Source organism: Nicotiana tomentosiformis, chromosome 6 (assembly GCF_000390325.3).
Source record: "Nicotiana tomentosiformis chromosome 6, ASM39032v3, whole genome shotgun sequence".
Lineage (NCBI taxonomy): Eukaryota > Viridiplantae > Streptophyta > Magnoliopsida > Solanales > Solanaceae > Nicotiana > Nicotiana tomentosiformis.
Window position 1 is genome coordinate 10,625,277 of NC_090817.1, and position 19,938 is coordinate 10,645,214.

Sequence of the window (19,938 nt, forward strand, 5' to 3'; positions counted from 1 at the left end):
TCGTCTCGGAATGGGTGTTCGGATTTCGTAAGTTTTTCGAGATTCGAGACGTGTGCCCTAATGTCAATTTTTAAAGTGAATTTCGGATTTTATCCGGAAAATTAGTAAATTCATATGGAATTAATTCCTATGATTCATATTGAGTATATCAAATTGTTTGTGAATAGATTTGAAGCTTTTGAAAACAAATTTAAAAGGAAAAGTTGTGGTCGAGTAATTGATTGAAATTGCAAAGCGAGGTAAGTGTCGTGGTTAACCTTGACTTGAGGGAATAAAACCTTTAAATTATTTGTTATGTGAAATGCATGTGAACGGTGTATAGGCGAAGTGACGGGTATCTATACATCGTTAAATTAATTGTTTGCATAATTATTTAAAAATCCTAAATTTATTTTAATACACGAATTAATTGTTATGATAATTGTTTCTCTCCTATTCCTTGTCAAATATTAAATCTTGAATTCATGTAGTAATTGGTACATGCTGATTTGATTTATGTGCATTAATTGCTACTTGACATTTAGCATATTAAATAGTAAACTGCCTATTTCTCCCTGATTTCCATAATAATTTTCTATTTTTTATTGTTTGTTTCATAATTAAATCATAATTATTGTATGCTTATTGTCTTATAAATTTTATATTAATTGTTGCATTTATTGGGGCAATTTCTTCTATAAGAATTGGTAAATGAACATATTGGAGGATCAGATTGCACGCCGCAACAGACTTATTAAAAGTCCATATTGGGGGATCGGATTGCACGCTGCAACAGACTTATTAAAAGTCCATATTGGGGGATCGGATTACACGCCGCAACAGACTTATTAAAAGTCCATATTGGGGGATCGGATTGCACGCCGCAACATACTTATTTAAAAGTATATATATACTTGATTAAAATAAACATATGGGAGGATTGAAAATGAATATATTGTGGGAGCGGGTTGCACGCTACATCGGAAATTGAAATAATAATTGGTTATGACTGCTGAGTTGGCTTCAACTATTAGAAATGAGTTATCTGATTTAATTCTATTATTATGGTTATTACAATTATTGCGTACATGTTAATGTAAGTGACATGCCTTAGCCTCGTCACTATTTCGTCGAGGTTAGGCTCGGCACTTACCAGTACATGGGGTCGGTTGTACTGATACTATACTCTATACTTCTTGTGCAGATTTCGGAGTTAGTCCCAGCAGTGTACCATAGACTTGCTTGGACTTCAACAACCAGAGGAGACTTGAGGTATAACTGCACGTCGTCCGCAGTTCTGAAGTCCCCGTCTACTTTACTTTAGTTGTGTGTTTGTTTTCAGATAGTTTTATTTTATTCAGACCCTTTATTTGTATTATTCTAGAAGCTCGTGCACTTGTGACACTAATTCTGGGATGATATTTAGATACCGTTATTTTGATGGATTATTCACTACATTTCAGACTTTACTTCCGCATTTGTTTCTTTATTGTTAGTAAATTTAAAAATTGTTTTAAAAATGGATAATATTATTCTAACATTGGCTTGCCTAACAAGTGAAATGTAAGGCGCCATCACGGTCCGAAGGTGGGAATTTCGGGTCATGACAAATAGTATTATGTATACATACCAATAAGGTTTATGGAAAGATTGTTGAGTTCAAATGGGTAAAGATTGAGTTGAAAATGGTAAAAATCTTCAATGACTTTAATTGAAGATTTGAGGGTCGAGTTGATGTCGGAATTTGGTAAAATTTATATGGTTGGACTCGTGGTTCGATGAGTGTTCATATTTTGTAACTTTTGTCGGGTTCTGATACATGGGCTCCACGGGCGAATTTTGAGTTAATTTCGGATTTTTATTGGAAAATTAATATTTTCTTATGGAATTAAATACAATAATTGGTATTGACAGAATCAAATTAATTGTCACTAGATACGAGGCTTTCAGAGACCAATTCTCGTGGCAAGGGCATTGCGGAATAAAGAATTACGCGATTTGAGGTAAGTAACAATTATAAATCTGGTCCTGAGGGTATGAAACCCCGGATTTTCGTATCATGTGATTACTTTGGAGGTGACGCACATGCTAGGTGACATGCGTGTGGACGTGCACCGAGGAGATTGTGACTTGGTCCGTCCGTGGAAACTGTAAAGTTGAATAACTTGTTGTTAGCTATGTTCTCTCTGTGTGTTGTAGAAATTTTGACTGTAAGTTATGTTATAAAATATGTTTAGGCTATATGCTGGTACTGTTGAGACCCATAGAGGTCGTGTACATGTTGAACTACCTGCGTAATTGTTGTTTTGTACGTAGTCACAGTTACTTGTTTATTTTATCCCAGTCTCTATTGTTCATTATTGATGCATCATATCATTGTTGTTTGGGCTGATTTCATGATTATTGAGAGCCCGAGAGACTGGAGAGATTTGTGACTGAGTGAGGCCGAGGGCATGATTGTGAGATATTATATTATAGCACGTGAGTTGTTCGTGCAGGATATTATAGCACGTGAGTTGTCCGTGCGGGATATTATAGCACGTGAGTTGTCCGTACAACACGTGAGTTGTCCGTGCGGATTCTTGTATTATACCATACCACGTGAGTTGTCCATGTGGATCCAGATATTTATACTATGGTACGTGAGTTGTCCGTGCAAATTATAGCGCTTGGGCTGTAGGAGCCCCTCTGGAGTCTGTACACCCCCAGTGAGCGCGGGAACCCATTGAGTGTGAGTGCTGAGGGCTGAGAGCCGAGTGCTTGAGCTATTGTGACGAGTTGAGTAACTGTTGCCCTGAGAGGTTGTACTTGCTTTTTATTTGTTGTTGCACTTAGTTGTTATATGTCATTGATGGGAAATTCTCTGAAAGATTTTATATCCGGATTACATGAACTTGAACTGTATAAAACTGATTTGACTTAAACTTCTGGAATTGAAAGCATGTCTACTCTCTGCTGGAATTACTGAAAATGAACTGTAACTGTGTAGCTCATCATTATCTTTAGTTCCTTATTTATTATTGTTACTTGCTGAGTTGGTTGTACTCATACTACACCCTGCACTTCGTGTGCAAATCCAGGTATTTCCGGACATAGCGGGTGTTGATTCTTTCGCACAGTTGATTTTTCGGAGATTCGGAGGTAGCTGTCATGTTTCGCAGACCTTGTATCTCCTTCCCTATCTCCTTGTTTACTGTATTTAGTCTCATACTATTATAGACCGTATTTTTCAGACTTGTATTCATATTAGATGCTCATGTACTCAATGACACCGAGTTTTGGGAAGTTTTATATTTGTACTTGTGAGATTTCTTTCGTTGAATTTAATCATTATGTTTTCAAATTTAAAAGATATGTGATTTATTGAGATTGTCGGCTGGCTTAGTATTGAGATAGGCGCCATCACGACGGGTGAGATTTTGGGTCGTGACAGTTGGAATTTCAAATTTATTTTAAAAAAATGTAAAGGGCACTTCTTCTTTTCAGAATTCAAAAAGATTTTTTATTTTTTTAAAAAAAATAACTGATATTTTAAATTTTTATCCGCTGGCAGTTTTAAATTTTATTTATGGGCAGTTCTTTTTTTTTAATGTGAACCAAAAATATTATAGATGATTTAAAAAGGAAGTTTACCTTATAAACAAAAATTACTTTAAAATATTATTTTTTTATAGCTACCTTTTATATTTTATAGCAAAATAGGTATTTATGGTATATACTACCATTGAGGTATGAAATACGCTATTTGTTTTTCCTCTATTTCTTTCAATTAACACAAGATTCTCTCTCATCTTTTTTCTTCTTTCTCTCTCTTCCTTCTCTCTTTCTCTTAGAGCAACTCAAGCCCTAGTATTGATGGCCGACGAGAAAGAAGAATCTCTCTCTCTTTGATTTTTTCTTCTCTCTCTCTCTCTTCCTGTGATGACCCAATATGTCATCTTTAATTTAAAACATTCATTTTGTGTTCTGAGACCTTGAATAGTACCTTTCAGCATTCCTCGACTTACGTGCATGATCCGTAAATTTTTCCGAAAAGTTTTATGTGACAAATTGATTAAAATATAAAACGGAGCTTCAAAACCTATTTGGGTTGACTTTGGTCAACGTTTTGAGAAAACAAACTCGGATCAGTATTTTGACAGTTTCGGTAGGTGCGTATCGTGACTTGAAACTTGGGTGTATGCCCGAAATCGAATCCGGGGGTTCCTAGCTCTAATTATCGCCATTTAACGGAAACTATAAATCTAAGGACTAAAGACTTCCAAAGTTTGACCGTGGATTTGACTTTATCAATATCAGACTCGGATTGAGATTCCGAGAGTTGGAATAGCTCCGTTATTTCATTTATGATTTGTGCGCCAAATTTGAAATCATTCTGGATTCATTTAACACGTTTCGGCGTGGGTTTTGTAAAGTAAAAAGTTTGAAACTCATAAGTCTGAATCGAGGTACAAATTATAATTTTGACATTATTTGACGTGATTTGAGACTCCAAGTAAGTCCGTATTATATTACGGGACTTGTTGAAATATTTGAACGAGGCCCCGAGTGGCTCGGGTGAGTTTCAGACGTGTTTCAGACCATTTTTGGTAAATAATTGCAGGTCTGGTTCTGGTGTGTCGCATCCGAGCAATTTTGGTCGTAGGTGCATAATCGCTTCTGCAACTATGAGGCCAGGGAGCTGCGACTATGAGGTCAGGAAGAAGCTTTGCAGCTGCGAAGCTTGGGACACAGGTGTGATGTCCGCTTATGTGGTTCCATGATCCCAAATGCGATCTTTCTCGCTTCTACGGCTTCCTTCGCGCTTCTGCGCAGTCGCTTATGCGACGTGAAGGTCCGCAAATGCGGTCCTCTGCTTGGCTGCCCTGTTCCATAAATGCGAGCCTTGTCTCGCAAATGCGAGTTCGCAGTTGCGAAAATTTGTCCGCAGATGCAAAAATGCTGGACAAAATACTTAAAATCGGGTGTTAGTCATTTTTGCTCATTTTTTAGTTTTGAGTCTCGGATTTGAGCTATCCCAAAAGGGATTTTCACGATTTCGACTTGGGTAAGTGTTCTTTATCCGAAGGTGATTATATATCATAAATCCATGTTTATATTCATTGTTTATTTCGAATTTAGATGGAATAAATTGGAATTTTTGTAAAACTTTCCAAAAACAAAAAATTAGGATTTGAAAGACAATCCGATGTTGGAATTCGATAATTTTAGTATTGTTGAACTTGTATCGGAACGGATGTCCGGATTCCGTAATTTTTCGTCGGGTTCCGAAAAGTGGGCCCCATATTGACTTTTCCGAGAATGACTTAAATTAAGTTTCTTTCGAATTATGAATAATTTCTAATGTTCCAATAGAATTGTTGGCCAATAATTTAATAGGTTTGATTGGTTTGTAGACTAATTCGAAAGAAAAAGTTGTGGTTGAGTGATCACTTGAAATTGCAAAACAAGGTAAGTGTCGTGGTTAACCTTGACTTAAGGGAATAGAACCTTGAATTATTTGTTACGTGAATTCCATGTGTAACGATGTATAGGCGAGGTGACGAGTGCCTATACGTCGTCAAATTGATTGTTTGCATATTTATCTGAAAATCGTAAATTATTTTAAATCATGTATTAATCATTATATTAATTATTTCTCTCATATTCCTTATCCAATATTATGTCTTGAATTCATGCTATAATTGCTACATGCTTATTTGACTTATGTGTCTTAATTGTTACTTGACATTTAACATATTAAATATTAAATTGCCTATTTTCTCCCTTATTTCCACAATTAATTATTACTTATTTCCTAAATAAATCATAATTATTGTATGCTTTGTTGCCTAATAAGTTCTTATTAAATGTGGTATTATTTGAGTATTTTTACATTTAAGAGTTGTTAAATTATATTATTGGATCGGGTTGCGCGCCGCAACGGATTTTATTTTAAGTTTATATTATTGGAGCGGGTTGCACGCCGCAACGGAATTTATTCAAAAGATTATATTGTTGGATCGGGATTGCACGCCGTAACGGATTTTATGTTAAGTTTATATTGTTGAAGCGGGTTGCACGCCGCAACGGAAATTAATTGAAGGATTATGAGTGGTGAATTGACTTCAATTATTGATATGATTTACCCGTCTTACTTATATTCATGTTATTATTATTATTATTATTATTATTATTATTATTATTATTATTATTATTATTATTATTATTGTGTAGAGGTTAATGTAAGCGACTTGCCTTAGCCTCGTCACTACTTTGTCGAATGTGATGAATAGGTCAGCCGATTGAGGCAGCTACCTGGGAGTCCGATTCGGACATGCAGAGTAGATATCCACACCTTTTCACCAGCTCAGGTATTTTTCTAATTTCGTCCGAGGACGAACATTTGTTTTAGAGGTGGAGAATGTGATGACCCAATATGTCATCTTTAATTTTAAACATTCATTTCAGTGTTCTGAGACCTCAAATAGCACCTTTCAGCATTTCTCGACTTGCGTGCAGTCCGTAAATTTTTTCGAAAAGTTTTTATGTGAAAAATTGATTAAAATGTGAAATGGAGATTCTAAACTCATTTGAGTTGACTTTGGTCAACGCTTTGAACAAACGGACCCGGATAAGTATTTTGACAGTTCCGGTAGGTCCGTATCGTGATTTGGGACTTGGGCGTATGCCCGGAATCGATTTCCGAGGTCCCTAGCTCGAATTATCGCCATTTAACGGAAACTAGAAATCTAAAGGCTAAAGAATTTTAAAGTTTGACCGTGAATTTGACTTTATCGATATCGGACTTTCAAACAGAATATAATAATAAATAATAATAATAAATATATTAAAAGCACGAATGCCCTTAGCGAAATGTCGTTCATTTTTTTTTTCCTTTAAAAATAGAATTCACATTGGACAAGATTGTAATTTAATTATTTTTTAATATTTAGGTAATCAAAAAAACAATTCTAATTAAAATTTTCCTTAATTGATCTATGTAGAACTCCTAATATTTAGGAATTAGAGATTGAGTAAGATTTTACCTCGAAATTTTCTATAAATTAGGCCAAGTAATAACATCTCACTTTTATGTTCCTTTCACGTATAAGTTATGGATAAATAAAAATTTTGATTCTCATAATAATCACTAATTCTCAAAAAATATGATTTTTAAGTGGTTCATATAAAAGAAAAGAGGCCAACGAAAACTAACAAAACAGAAGTTTAAAAACACTGTGTGGCTATGTCAGCAAGTTATCTAAGCATTTTGTTAAATCGCTTTTGTTGTTTTTTCTTTCTCTTTCTTCACCCTTAATTCAAAATATATTTTAACAGGGATCCTCTATGACTCTCCTTTTAAAAATATATTTTACACTAGAAAAAATAGCAATTTAATTATTTTTCTAATATTTATAACTTGAAAATGTGTTAAAATTTGGTTATCAAATCTTTCCTAATTTGAATTATATACTTAAAAATTAAATTTTACCTTAAATAAATAGTTAAAAAGTTAACTATTTGGACCGCTAAATAGTTACCTCTTTTGTTGTCTCTGTGTTGCAAATATCTACTATCTACTAATATTTATATTAATACTAAAGTAGCTATTTACTATTATAAAAGCATGAAGATGTTACCAAAATCTATATAATTATATAAAGCAGGGACATGAAGTATGATGTGGCACTTCTTTATAATTTTAGAATATAGTTGTTCGCCTTCATGTTTAGAAACCATATGAAGTTTAATTTTGGAAACTATATGAAGTTGAAGGTGGGACTTCTGCAACTTCACTATCAATTGAGCTAATTTACTGAGATATCTAAAAACTACAGAAAAAGAGACTAACTGCTTGATTGTATGATGGGATTTTGCAGGAATTGATGAGATCTCAATGTGTATGAATGATAAAAAATTAATCATTATCGGAGCAACTGATCCAGTGAGTGTAGTGAGCAAACTAACGGATTTTTGGCCAGCACACATAATCTTATGAGTTGTGGACCACCCAAATTAAGAGCTAGAGAAGGAGGAACTAAAGAAAGAATATGGCAAGAAAGAAAGAAGAGGATAAGGATGAGCACAAGAAAGAAAAAGTACCGAAAGAGGGAGGAACTAAAAGGAGCCTTAACGTAAAGAAGAAGCTAAGATAGAGAAATCCAAAAAAAGAAAGGCAGAATTACAACCAATGCCACTTTCAGTTCATTCTCACAAATTAAATCAATCTAATCTAGCTTTGGTAGGAACAGTACCAACCCATTTTTTATCATCTGAAACAGCTTTTGCTCATGCTAAAGCAGATGTATAGAATAGTGAAACCATATTAGCCGAGATGAACAAGCACCAGCAACAACACATGCACCAATGGCCTGATATGACAGTAAATTGTGAACAAAATTAGTTTAGCTAGAGAACTTTCTACTCTCCATACGTAAAAAAAAATTGTACAATCTCCCTTCTCTTCCATTTTCCTATTTCATTTTATTGCAAGAAGACAATAACTAGATTTATTATTCTTCATAATTTTTCTCTCTTTGTTCTTTCTCTACCATTTGTAAATTTGTGCATAATTTCTCAAATCAGTGTTTCCTTCTAAAGTCTCAAAGCCTTTTCATTTCTCTAGAACGATATATGTGTTTATAATTTCTAATTTCTATATTGATTTTTACAGTACTTATGTTTCTTAAATACACTGTTATAATTCAGAGTATTTTATTTTGTTTACAACCGCGCGAAGCGCGGATAAATTTACTAGTGATCAACATTTTTATGCTTCGAAGATAAGTTTACATTAGACAAATTATTATCTTAATACTATAAAATTAACTCAAATTTTAACTATTAAATTTTTTCTTATTTGAATAATGTACGAACTCAAACATTTTAGGTACTTAAAGTATATCACAAAAAATATCTAACTAATTTAACTTTAGATAAACTAATATTAATTAAAAGTTAAAACCTCAAAGGGTAAAATGAATTTTCCACGTTATAAATGTTCGGATAAAATTATTGTTAAATTTAAATATTTAAAACTTAGATGAGCTAATATGAATTTAAATCAACAAAACATTATTCCCTTTAAGGTTGAGAACAAATAATTAATGTCTGTTGACACCCAATTTTGCCCTCATATTTTATAAATATCATGTATATTTTTAAAATATCCCTTTTGCATCATCACTAATTTACAAGAGTCATATAAGTATTTTCTATAATCTCTCATAATTTTTAAAGCTTTAAAATTATTTTCTTGCATTTAAATTGTTCAAATATTTATTAATTACTCTTTCAAGTTATTTATTGATGACTTGATCATCCAAATTTATTATTTACACCCACGTATATGTTTATAATATTTTTTCTTCATTTCAAATAATTATATTTGCATTTTTGAGCTATTTACATAATTTTGCGATAATAGCCTATGTTCTTCGCGTAATTACATTAGTCAGCTAAAATAGCAATTTTATATTTTTATAATGTTAAGATATTATTTTAAATTAATTTTATTGCATAAGTAATATTTTTATTAATTATAAATTATTTTTTATAAATTAGTTTTAACAAATTTTGCATATTTAATTTACAGCCTAATACAAGGCTAATTTCGGACCAAATTACAGGCCCAAACACTTAGCCCATTCATATTTCTCTTCAGCAGCCCAACCAAACGATCCCTTTTAAACCCGGTCGCGACCCGTTCATTTAACCCGCCCCGTTTTGTATTTCGATCTTGGCCGTTGATCTTAAATGATCAATGTCCCATAATAAATCAGCCATTTCTCCTTATAACCCCTCACACTAAACCTAGAGACCATTTCTCTCAACCAACCGCCACCAAATCCTTTCATCCTCTCTTATTCTCTGAGAAACCCTAGCCGTCGTTGCTTGGTTCTTCTCCGATTCCAACCCAGAGATGGAATCTACCCACCCTTATATAAGACTAGTCTTAGAGTACGCGCGTTGCGCGTGTACCCTATATCATTGAGTATAAACTTTTTAAAATAATATTTTTAGATATTATATTAAATATATTTGAGTTTTAAAATAAAATTTAAAGGAAAAAAGATTCAAGTTTTAAAAAATGATGAATGTTAAACTCAATAGAAGTCCTCGGATCAGAAGCAACAAAGTCGATCCATCATGTATTACATCATAATTTATCATTGGTTATATCACATTGTGCATGAATTCCTTTATCTTATTTCGTGTCATAATCCCTTCATGTTTATATGTTCAAAAAATTATAAAATTTAAGTTATTTGTTCTGTCAAATTTCGACAACACAAAAAAGATAAAAGAAAAATACATGCATAAAATATAATTTATACGTAATATAGAATTTTCTATATGACAAAAATATTTGCGCAAAAATATTTTCTTGAGAAGGAGTTATGTTTGGTAACCAAACATGAGAAAATATATTTTATAATAGTCATTAGAGATAAAGGAATAATTGTAAACTTTTGAATTTTATATTTTCATCCAATATGTAATTGTTATGTTTAATTCAAGTTTTAATCATTTAGCTGTATAATAATTCTACTTTAATATTTCTCTATAAGTATTTATACTAATCTCCAACAATGGACGTTGGTATCTATAATTACCAAGTATTCTTTATGAGACTTTGTGTTGAAATAGACTAATTTTTCAATGGACTAATATTCATAGTTGTATTCTTTCGGTTTATTCTTTCTTCAATATGGAATGTACTTTTTTTAATAAGAAAAGGACTTATATAAAGTCCTAAAAAGGCGAACGACATTTCTCTAAGGGGTTTCGTGTATCGTATCATTGCATACAAAACTTTAAGATTAAACATTATGAAATATTCTTTATAAACTAATTAGAAAAATTACAGATAAAAGTACAAGTGCCTAAAAATTGAAAAAATATTGTCCTACGACAGTCCTTTGATGCCTTATTATTGGATCCATAGAAACTAAATTACAATGAATTTTAATTTGCTTGGTAAAATTTCTAGTTTTTTACTACTTAACATGATGTGCTTTTGAAATTATGAGTAAATAGACAAAGAAAATTTATATAAGGTAAAACTATATATAGTTCAAATAGACAAAGAAAACTTTATTAATAAAAAAAGACTCCTAATCCACAAATAAGTTCAAAAGGCTCATTTTTCACGTAATATATTTTATAAAAAATTAGTCCTAATAAGTTAGTACCGAAACTTTTCTAACTTTCATACGTCAAAACTTTATTAACTAAAGAAAAATTAAAACGTATAGGCATAATTTTATTAACTAAAAAAACCTCCTCGAAAACCTAAAAGAAAAAATTTGGTACTCCTAAATATAAATAGAGTTGAATGAAAAACTTTTCTAGTTTATAAATATTAGGAGAATAATTAAATGACTATCCTAGATAGTTGAAAATTAATTAAATCAATATTCCTAAATATTAGGGAAATAACAAACTTTTCTAGTTTAGAAATATTAGGAGAATAATTAAATGACCATTCCTAAATCGTAGGAGATTAATTAAATATCTATTTATAAATATTAAGAAAATAATAAAATGACTATTTCATCCAGTGTGAACTCAATTTTTAAAGGGTAAAAAAGACGAACGATATTTCGCTAAGGACCTTCGTGCTTTTAATATGGTATAGTGTGATTAAATTGAGGAATGAAGCCGGCTATTTATAGCAAAATTTGCCAAGCTTTCAGCCAATCAAAATGCTTTTTTTTTTTTTTTTTTTTTGTAATTTGCATCGTCGAGAATTGTTTTTGTTTTGGTCTTGTTGCAACTTTATTTCAGCCGCCCTTATTGCAAACAAGTTGCCATTGAAACTTGTTATTTTCTTTCTTTGAATTAGTATTTTATTTTGGGGCTCGTCCCACAAATCTCTCCCTTAATTTTGATTTTTCTTCTTCATTCCAATTATTGATCTCAATCTCTGAAAATCTTCAAACTTGAGGGGCTTTGTAACGATATTCGAAGCTTGATCATTAGACTTCACATATTTGAGCTCGACTTCCTTCTTGGCAATACACTCTCTGATGAAGTGATATCTTGTATCTATATGCTTGCTTCGATCATGATACACTGAATTCTTGGCGAGTGCCTGTGCGGATTTGTTGTCAATACAAATCTCTGTAGCTTCAATTTGTGATAAATTGAGCTCCTTCAATAATCTTCTCAACCAAATAGCATAACACGTACAAGATATTGCTGCTACATATTCAGCTTCACAAGTCGAGAGAGTAACAATTGATTGTTTCTTTGAACTCCAAGAAATAACAGAATCACCCAAGAAAAGTACAAAATCAGTTGTGCTTTTTCTATCATCAATATCTCCCGCATAATCACTGTCACGACCCAAAATTCCACCCGTCGTGATGGCGCATATCTCAATACTAGGTAAGCCGACAATCTCAATAAACCACGTATTCTTTTAAATTTAAAAAGAGAATGATTAAATTTAGCGGAAGAAATCTCACAAGTACAAATATAAATACTCCCAAAATCTGGTGTCACTGAGTACATGCGCATCTAGTATGAATACAAGTCTGGAAAATACGGTCTATAATAGTTTAAGACCAAATACATTAAACAAGGAGATAGGGAAAGAGAGACAAGGTTTGCGAAACACGGCAGCTACCTCTAAATCTTCGAAAAATCAATCGTGAGAGAGAATCAACACCCGCTATGCTCGGGAACACCTGGATCTGCACACAAAGTGCAGTGTATAGTATGAGTACAACCAACTCAGTAAGTAACAATAATAAATAAGGAATTGAAGATAGTGACGAGCTACACAGTTATAGTTCACTTTCAGTAATTTCAGCAAAGAATAGACATGCTTTCAAATCCAGTAGTTTAAGTCAAATAAGTTTTATACAGTTCAAGTTCATGTAATCCGGATATAAAATCTTTCAGAGTATTTCATAACAAAGATAGATAGCAACTAAGTGCAACAACAAATGAAAAACAAGTACAGTCTCTCAGGGCAACAGTCACTCAACTCGTCACAACAGCTCAACCACTCGGCTCTCAGCCCTTAGCACTCACACTCAATGGGTACCCGCGCTCACTGGAGGTGTACAGACTCCAGAGGGGCTCCTACAATCCAAGCACTATAATCCGCACAGACAACTCATGTGTTGCACGGACAACTCACGTGCTATAGTATCAATATCTGTATCCGCACGAATAACTCACGTGCTATAGTATAATATCTGGATCCGCACGGACAACTCACGTACTGCACGGATAACTCACGTGCTATAGTATAATATCTCACAATCAGGCCCTCGGTCTCGCTCAGTCATAAATATCTCCAGTCTCTCGGGCTCTCAACAATCATGAAATCAGCCCAAACAACAATGATATGATGCATCAATAATGAACAATAGAGACTGGGATAGAATAATCAAGTAAATTGTGACTAAGTACAAAACAATAATTAAGCAGATAGTTCAACATGTACGCGACCTCTGTGGGTCTCAACAATACCAACATATAGCCTAAACATGGTTTCTAACATGACTTACAGTCAAATTTCCACAACACATAGAGAGCACATAGCTAACAACAAGTTATTAAACTTTACAGTTTCCACGGGACGGACCAAGTCACAATTCCCTCGGTGCATGCCCATACGCCTGTCACCAAGCATGTGTGTCACCTCCAAAATAATCATATGATACAAAGTCCGGGGTTTCATACCCTCAGGACCAGATTTATAACTGTTACTTACCTCAAGCCGTGTAATTCTTTATTCTGCAATGTCTTTTCCTCGTGAATTAACCTCCAAACGCCTCAAATCTAGCCACAAATAATTCGATTCAGTCAATAAAATTTATTGGAATTAATTCCATAAGAAAATATTAATTTTCCATCAAAATCCAAAATTTAGCTCAAAAATCGCCTGTGGGGCCTACGTCTCAGAACCCGCCAAAATTTATAAAATCCGAAAGCCCATTCAACCACAAGTCTAACCATACTAATTTTACCAAAATCCGACCTTAACTCAACCTCCAAATCTTCAAATCTTATTTTCAAATCTGTAAGTTCAAATCCCCAATTTACACCTCAAAAACATGCAATCTAGTCGGATTATTCGATGATAATTCAATATTATGGGGTAGAAAGGATCACAAAGGGACTTACCTCAAAATTTTTCGTGATTTCACGCTCAAAAATTGCCTCACCCGCTTTTGGAAATGTCAAAAATGACAAAATCTCGGACTCCTCTATTTTTAACATTCAGGCCAGGAGTTTCGCACCTGCGGCTCCATTTTCGCATCTGCGGAACCGCATCTTCGATCAAAGCTCTGCTTCTGCGAAAAAATCACTTAAGCCTGCCTCCGCTTCTGTGATCAAGGGACCGCATCTGCGCTCATCGCAGGTGCGGAATTTCCCTCGCACCTGCTACCACTGCCTCACAGCCCTTTGGCCGCATCTGCGCTTGCCAGGCTCGCTTCTGCGAGCTCGCACCTGCGATGGAATTTCCGCAGGTGTGATTGCATCAGATGGCTCAAACTTCAGCCTTTTCTTCTAAGTCCGAATTTGATCCATTAACCATCCAAAACTCACCCGAGGCCCCCGTGCCCTCAACCAAATATACCAACAAGTCCTAAAAACATCATACGAACTTAGTCGAACCTTCAAATCACCTCAAACAACGCTAAAATCATGAATCATACCCCAATTCAAGCCTAATGAACTTTGAAATTTTAAGTTTCTACAAACGACGCCGGAACATATCAAATCACGTCTGATTGACCTCAAATTTTGCACACAAGTCATAAATGACATAACAGAGGTATTCAAATTTTCAGAATCGGATTTCGACCCCGATATCAAAAAGTCTTCCCCCGGTCAAACTTCCCAAAAATTTGACTTTCGCTATTTTAAGTCTAATTCCACTACCGACCTCCAAATAATTTTTCGGACACGCTCCTAAGTCCAAAATTATCATGCAGAGCTATTGAAATTATCAGAATTAAATTCCGAGGTCGTTTACACATAAGTCAATATCTGGTCAACTTTTCCAACTTAAATTTTCAATTATGAGACTAAGTATCTCCTTTTACTCTGAAATCCTTCCGGACTCGAACCAACTAATACGGTAAGTCATAAAATAATTATAAAGCATAACTTGAGCAGTAAATGAGAAAACGAGGTTATAATACTCAAAATGATCGGTCGGGTCGTTACAATCACTATCACAAAATTTCATAAGGTTGAAATCACTAGAACAAGAATAAAATAGCCCAAAGTCAATCGTACCTTTTAGGTAATAGTGTGAAAATTTGAAGAGAGATTATTAATTAATATGAATAAACTCCACTTTCATGTCTACATTGATAAAGAGCAAATCAACTTATATTAGCTAACTCACTTCCCTTTTATTATTGATACGCAATTAATACTGAGAAAATAGGGGGGGGGGGAATCAATAATACTTGGTTTTAAATTGAATAAATTTTTATTTTCAATTACAGCATGGAAATGCTCAAAGTCAAAGGTTTAAAGAAAAATCTTTGAAAGAAGAACAATTTTGTCATTTGGACTAGTTTATCCAAGTTTAGATAATCCATCATTGTATTGTAATACCATATTCATTGAGGTTTAAAATATAATTCTATGATTATTCTAACAAATGATACATGCATATTAACTATAGTGATAACAAAACAAAATATAAATACAATACAACTGTTAAAAAAATTATTTTCCTAATACTTTCAACCAAACGTACCCCTTAGGGTATATAATGGTTTCTTTCCGATAAGGTTTTTGTTTAGTTTTTTAAGTATACATGGGTTATTGTTTATTATTTGAATTACTTACTTCTCTCGCTTTCCTTTACATCGTAATCTATGTGGATTATGCTTACTTGACTACTTTGTTGGCCCTTAATGTAGTTAGTTTTTATAATATTGATTATTGAGCTTAAACGCTAACTAAATTGAAAGGCTTTTGTAAGTATGAGGTAGTTCTCTGATACATATTTATTGGATAGAGGTTAAATTATTTTATTTTGTCCTTCATACTCTACTAATTATCGTTCAATTTATTATATTTAGCATCCGGCTTCTTGATGTAACTAAAACTATTATTTTTGTAAATCGTTCTACCAAATTTGAGTTTTGATTCATTTTTCATATAATGCATCATACAAACGATTATATTTTGTAATTATTTAATTTTGTAATATTATGGATATTCTTACCCTTTGAAAGCTAAATCATTAATTTATTTGTGTATTATTAATTGACCTTGCCTTTATTAATTTAAATTGAGTTTATGAAATTTTAATTTATTTGTTATCAACCTATAAGTTCTTTCGTCCACAATGAGGGAGGAATGAAATTTAAACTTTATAATGTTTATTTATTTCTTACTAATTCTTATTTTATGCACTTTATAGTTTAAAAAAATGACGAATTTGATAGTGTTTCGCTAAGATTTTTCAATTGCTTCTTTTAAATACTTCTAATTATAGAAACATTAATTTTATAATATCTAAATTTTATAAATAAAAACTTTATTTTAAACTTAAGATGAAAATTGAATAGTTTGACTTTTTTTATTGAGAAGTCGAATGAAACTTGAAGGAGATAGTATTTATACTTTAATTTATTTAATCAATAATTTTTAGCAATTTGTTAGAGAACACTGACTCATCATTAGTAATTTCAGATAATATATTCATCATTTTTATGAGCTTATACTTTTCAATTTTATTTTATACTTTAAAAATACATTGTTTAAAATAATATATTTGATTTAAAAAATTTATCTCTATTATTATAGATTCACACGCAACGCGCGTACTTTAAAACTAAATATTCTAAAGAATTCTATTTTGTTGACTATGTATTAACTATACGCACAGGGTCAAACATTAAGTACAACAAAATGGAATATATATATATATATATATATATATATATATATATATATATATATAAGCCTTTTTATTCTATTTATTATTAGTACTCGTATTATTATTTTACTTATATCATGCATGAAATCATACATAAATTTAAGCATGACTAATGCATGTTTTTATTTGTTAAGAAAATAAGAAAATCCAGACCCCAAGCAATATATTAATACTAATAAATATTACTTAGAGATTATTTTTCTCAATCCTACCAATCGAACATCGCCTAAACAAAAGTAGTTGAAGCTATTAGTATTTTTGTCCAAAATTTATTGGAAGTAAAAGTGTTTATTTTAGAGAGTTAAGATGTTTAATCAAATTTTTTGGAAAAATATATTTTTTGAGGAGTAGAGGAAACCATTTTAAAAAAATTCAAAAATAATTTTTTTTCTAGAAGAACTTTTAAATCCTTGGCAAACACAAAATTATTGCTCCAATATTTATAGAAATACTTTTTAAGTTGATTATCAAATTCAAACACATATTATTGTCATTCAAAAGTACACTTTTGAAGAGCAATAAAAATGCTTTTTAAATAAACAAAATTTGAGGTGATAAATAATAAATTTTGAAATTTGACCAAATAAACGGTATGAATCATCTATTTATATATTTATATATAATAGAAGAGGCAAAGAAATGTTATTATGACAAGTGGCATAACATTAAATTGACACGTGTAATGTTTTGGACAATTCTCCAACTTTGTTGGAGTTTCAAATTTATTTTAAAAAAATGTAAAGGACACTTTTTTTTCAGAATTCAAAAAGAATTTTTAATTTTTTTTAAAAAATAACTGATATTTTAAATTTTTATCTGCTAGCAGTTTTAAATTTTATTTATCCAGTTCTTTTTTTGAATGTGAACCAAAAACATTATAGAAGACTTAGAAAGGAAGTATACCTCCTATATCAAAGGTATACACCATATTTATTATAAACCAAAATTACTTTAAAAATATTATTTTTTATAGCTACCTTTTATATTTTGTAGCAAAATAGGTATTTATGGTATATACTACCATTGCGGTATGAAATATGCTATTTGTTTTTCCTCTATTTATTTTAATTAACACAAGATTCTCTCTCATATTTTTTCGTCTTTCTCTCTATTCCTTTTCTCTTTCTCTTAGAGCAACTCAAGCCCTAGTATTGATGGCCGGCGAGACAGAAGAATCTCTCTCTCTTCGATTCTTTCTTAGATTTTTTCTTCTTTCTCTCTTTCTTCGTGTGATGACCCAATATGTCATCTTTAATTTTAAACATTCATTTTGTATTCTGAGACCTTGAATAGCACCTTTCAGTATTCTTCGACTTGCGTGCGTGGTCCGTAAATTTTTTTCGGAAAGTTTTTATGTGAAAAATTGATTAAAATGTGAAACGAAGCTTCAAAACACATTTGAGTTGATTTCGGTTAATATTTTGAGCAAACGGACCTGGATCAGTATTTTGACAGCTCCGGTAGGTACGTATCGTAATTTGGAACTTGGGTGTATGCCCGGAATCGAATCCGGAGGTCCCTAACTCGAATTATCGCCATTTAACGAAAACTAAAAATCTAAAGGCTAAAGACTTCCAAAGTTTGACCGTGGATTTGACTTTATCGATATCTGACTTGGATTGAGATTCTGAGAGTAGAAATAGATCCGTTATGTCATTTATGACTTGTGCGCCAAATTTGAAATCATTCTAGATTCATTTAACATGTTTCGGCGTGGGGTTTGTAAAGTGAAAAGTTTGAAACTCATAAGTCCGAATCGATGTGTGAATTATAATTTTGACATTATTTGATGTGATTTGAGACCCTGAGTAAGTCTGTATTATGTTATGGGACTTGTTGGAATATTCGAACGAGGCCCCGAGTGGCTCGGGTGAGTTTCAGACGTGTTTAGACCATTTTGGTAAAACAATGCAGGTCTGGTTCTAGTGTGTCGCATCCGAACAATTTTGGTCGTAGGTGCGAAATCGCTTCTATGACTTTGAGGCCAGGGAGAAGCTTCGCATCTGCGAAGCTTGGGACACAGGTGTAATGCTCGCTTCTGCGGTGGCATGATCCCAAATGCGATCTTTCTCGCTTTTACGGCTTCCTTCGCGCTTCTGCGGTGTCGCTTATGCGACATGAAGTTCCGAAGATGCGGTCCTCTGCTTGGCTGCTAAGGCTGCTTATCGGGCGAATTGGGTGATTATTTACTCTTAACGGTTTGGCTTATCAGTTATCAGTTTTTAAATGTATTAATTCGCTAGTCACCCGATAAGATATCGGGCGGATTGGTATCAGTTTATCTATTATCTGTCACGACCCAAAATTTTCCACCGACGGGACCATGATGACGCCTAACATTTCACTTGCTAGGTAAGCCAACGTTAGAGAATCCTTAACCAATTTCTTATTTCCATTCAGTAATTAACAATAATTAACCAAGATGAAATATAATAAGTGCAAAATATCATAAAGCTGTATTAACTACTACCACCCGGATCTGGAGTCACAATTCACGAGCATTCTTGAATTTACTACAAGTAATAATCTGAAAGAAATACAACTGTCTGAATGAAAGAAACAGTAGAACAGAAAAGATAGGCGGGGACTTCAAGGTTTGTGAACGCCGACAGATCTACCTTGAGTCTCCAGACAACGGACCAATAGCAAAATCTTGATCAACCCGAACCGGTATCAAAGTCTGCACAGAAAGTGCAGAGTGCAACATCAGTACAATCGACCCCATGTACTGGTAAGTGTCGAGCCTAACCTCGGCGAAGTAGTTACGAGGCTAGGACATGGCACCCACATATAACCTGAACAGTATAATCATGCTAGTGGCAACAACAGATTATAAAGAAATAACGCAAAAATAATGGGAAGGGAACATACAGTGAGGGAATAAAACATAAAGAGTGAGAATAATGAAAAGACAGAATTAAACCGAAAATCCTTAAACGAATTGAGCAATTAAAACAGCAAGGAAAACTGCACGACATCACCCTTCGTGATTTTACTCTCAACCTCACCAAATAAATAAATAGAACGACACGGCATCACCCTTCGTG